Source organism: Oryx dammah, unplaced genomic scaffold, assembly GCF_014754425.2.
Source record: "Oryx dammah isolate SB20612 unplaced genomic scaffold, SCBI_Odam_1.1 HiC_scaffold_26, whole genome shotgun sequence".
Lineage (NCBI taxonomy): Eukaryota > Metazoa > Chordata > Mammalia > Artiodactyla > Bovidae > Oryx > Oryx dammah.
The window spans coordinates 22,105,721-22,109,793 of record NW_024070210.1 but is presented as its reverse complement, the minus strand read 5'-3'; the positions used below and the strand labels follow the sequence as shown (position 1 = coordinate 22,109,793).

At 41.6% G+C, this 4,073-nt stretch overlaps 1 non-coding gene across 1 annotated transcript; it reads left to right on the top strand.

The window, feature by feature from the left end:
* Positions 1-3,173: 3,173 nt before the first annotated feature.
* Positions 3,174-3,246, top strand: TRNAG-UCC. The gene has a single exon. It is a non-coding gene; the product is annotated as a tRNA-Gly (tRNA).
* The last annotated feature ends 827 nt before the right edge of the window (positions 3,247-4,073 follow it).

Genomic DNA, 4,073 nt, shown 5'->3' with positions numbered 1-4,073 from the left:
TTCCCAACTCATATTTTGAGTCAAGCACTACTCTGATACCAAATCAGAAAAAAATTTGATTATAAGATTGCAAGAAAAGAAATAAATCTCTAATGAACATAGACCCTTAACAAAATTTTAGCAAATCAAATCTAGCAACAGATAGAAAGGGAAATGAGGTATGACCAAATCAGGTTTATCCCAGGAATGGAAGGTTTGTTTACCATTTGAAAATTAATCAGCGTAATTCACCATACCAGCACAATTAAAAAAAAAAATACCGAACAACTACATGATCACCTCAATAGAGTTGCAAAGTTTTTTGACAAAATTCAAAACCCTTTTAGTAAACAAGAAATAGAACTTTCATAACTTAATAAAGGACATCTATGAATAATCTTCAGCTAACATAATATTTAATGGTGAAAGCATTCACTATTGGTAAAGATTGGGTAAAGGGCAAAAATGACCACCTTAGTCCTTGTTTTCAACATTGTACTGAAGGCCCTAGATAGTGCAATAAGGAAAGTAAAACAAATACAAGACATATAGATTGAAAAGGAAACTATCTTTATTCAAAGACAACATGATTGTCTACTTTGGAAGTCCTAGTTCAGTTCAGTTCAGTCGCTCAGTCGTGTCCGACTCTTTGCAACCCCATGAATCGCAGCACGCCAGGCCTCCCTGTCCATCACCAACTCCCGGAGTTCACTCAGACTCGCATCCATCGAGTCCGTGATGCCATCCAGCCATCTCATCCTCTGTCGTCCCCTTCTCCTCCTGCCCCCAATCCCTCCCAGCATCAGAGTCTTTTCCAATGAGTCAACTCTTTGCATCAGGTGGCCAAAGTACTGGAGTTTCAGCTTTAGCATCATCCCTTCCAAAGAAATCCCAGGGCTGATCTCCTTCAGAATGGACTGGTTGGATCTCCTTGCAGTCCCAGGGACTCTCAAGAGTCTTCTCCAACACCACAGGTCAAAAGCATCAATTCTTCAGCGCTCAGCCTTCTTCACAGTCCAACTCTCACATCCATACATGACCACAGGAAAAACCATAGCCTTGACTAGAGGTCCTAAGGTGGCTACAAAAAGCTATCAGGGTCACATGATACAAAGTCAATGTACAAAAATCAAAGGTATTTCTGTATATTAGCAATAAATAGTTAGAAATAAAAATATAAAATGCCACTCACAATAACACAAAAACTTAGTATCTCAGGGATAAATTTAACAAAATATATGAGGAACTCTATATAGGAAACTATAAAATATTCCTATGAAAATTTTAAGTGAGGAAAGTGAAGTTGCTCAGTCGTGTCCAACTCTTTGCGACTCCATGGACTACCAGGCTTCTCTGTCCATGGAATTTTCCAGGCAAGAATACTGGAGTGGGTTGCCATTTCCTTCTCCAGGAGATCTTCCCAACCCAGGGATTGAACCCAAGTCTCCCGCATTGTAGGCAGATGCTTTACCGTCTGAGCCACCAGGGAAGTCCAACCCAACTAAATGAATGTTAAATGGACAGATACACCATGTTTATGGATTGAAAGCCTCAATATTGTTAAGATATCAATTCTCCTCAAATGAAGCTATATTTGAAAAGCAAATTGTTCTACAAAATCCCAATAAGATGCCAGTGGGCTTTTTTCTTTTTTTTTTCAAAAAAATTGAAAAAAAGCTGACTACATCTCTATATTAAATAGGTAAACAGTAAGGTCCTATTGTATAGCATGGGGACCTATATTCAATATCCTGTAATAAATCATGATGAAAAAGAATATAGACAAATAACTGAATCATTTTGCTGTATACTAGAAACATGCACAACACTGTAAATCAACTTTACGTCAATTAAAAATTTAAGAATTGGGAGGGGACATGGGTAAACCTATGGCTGGTTCATGTTGATGTTTGGTAGAAACCAATGCAATACTGTACAGCAATTATCCTTCAATTAAAAGTTTTAAAAAATTAAATAAAAAGAAAATGTATGTGGGAATAGAAAATACCTAGAATAACCAAAACAATTTTATAAAAATTGAAGAACATGGAGGGACTTCCCTGGCAGTCCAGTGGTTAAGACTCTGTGCTTCTACTGCCAAGGGGCACCGGTTCAATCCCTGGTCTGGGAAATATCTCATATGTTGCATTAGTGCAGCCAAAAATTAAAAAAAAAAAAAAAAGAAGAACAAGGAATTCCCTGGTGGTCCAGTGGTTAGGAGTCTGTGATTTTACTGTTGAGAGCCTGGGTTTAATTCCCAGTCAGAAAACTAAGATCCTACAAGCTGTGCAGTGCAGCCAATAAGAACAAAGTGCAGCTAAAGAAAAGAATAAAGTTAGAAGATTTACTTTATCTGATCTCAAGACTTATTACAAAGCTACATAATCAAGACAATGTGGTATTGCTATAAAGATAGATTATAGATCAATGGAACATTATAGAGCCAGAAATAGGCCAATACATATATAAACAGTCAGATGTTTTACAGAAGTGCCAAGGTTATTTTATGTAGAAACAGCATTTTAAATAAAAGGTGCTGGAACAACCTGATATCCAACTAACTTCAACGCTTCCCTCACGCCTTCTTATACAAAAGTTAATTCAAAAATTAATACTAGAAATACAATTGATTTTTGTATATTGACTTTATATAATGTGACCTTGCTGAACTCACTTGTTAGTTTTGGCTAAGGAGATGGACGGTCAGGATGGGGGAAAAGTGGGGTGGGGGGCTCATGTGTGAGGCTGGCTAATTTAGAACAGGTGGTCAGGGAAGACCTCCTGGGAGAGGTGACATCTGAATAGATTTGAAAGCGGCAGGGAAACCAGACATGGAGTTCTTTGGGAGGGGGAGTTGGTGTCTCCCCGGCTGCCAGAATTTATACTCACAACAAAGCTGGCAGCAGAATCAGGGGCTGAGCCCAGGTCTGCCCCTTGGAAAAAGTCTGAGAGAAGAGGCTTCTTTGGGGTAGGGGCAATGCAGCCAGTAACACAGACTACTCGGGTAGCAGGCTGACTGCCTGGGGAAGGGAGTGCCTATCGTCTGGGTGGAGTGGTATATGGAAAGCTATTTGTCACCTCCCTAGGGTGGCAGGACACCAGCACTCCAACTGGGGGGCCAGTAGCTTCCCCAGTGTCTCCTCAGACAGAGCATATGTCACAGTGTGATGCTTTATATATTCATTCACAGGAGTTCCTTGGTGGTCCAGTGGTTAGGACTCTGCGTTTCCACTGCAGGGGGCCCAGGTTCAATCCCTGGTCGGGGAACTAAGATCCCACAAGACACATGGCACAGCCAAAAAAAAAAAAGAAAATAGATATTCATTTACTTATCTGTCATTAGTGTCATGGAAACATGAGCTCCATGGGGACAGAGACCCGCAAAGAACAAGCAGGTGATTCACACAATTTCTGTGTGATGAGGGACTTCCCTGGTGGTTCAGTGGTTAAGACTCTGCACTTTCAATGCATGGGACATGGGTTTGATCCCTGATCTTGGAAGTAAAATCTCACATGCTGTGTGATGTGGCCAAAGGCAAAATAAAACAGGTCCATGTGATGAGCAATCTGGCAAGCTCTCCATCCCCCTCTTAAGACAGGAAGTCAAAGTGGAAGGCCAGATGGCCTGGCCCAGGGGTAGTTCAGGCTCTGGGAAAATACTTGGGCTGAGGGTGATTCATAATTCCGATCCCACACAGTGAAACCAGAGACTAGGTTGCTCATCCTTTACTTCGTTCAGTGCTCACAGATGCCCTCTAAGGTAGATTATGCTCTCACCATTCCCAGATGAAGAATCCCTGCCTCAGTGCTGAGATGCCTTTACAAGTTTTCATAGCTGATAGATGGCAAAGCTGCTTCTCTCCAGGACCCAGAGTCTGTCTTTCCACCCTGAGCTTTAGAATGGGGTTTGAAGTCGCAGGTGGTTGTTATGGTGATGGGGTGGGATGGCAAAGGTGAACTCCAATAGGTGTTCTGACTGACTGCTGGCATCTGTTAGACACCAGAAGCCCTTGGGCAGGAGCGGAGACTTGGGTCAGATCCTGCTCCACTCAGACAGCCGTCTTGCCCTAAAAACACTGAGCATCACACGATGA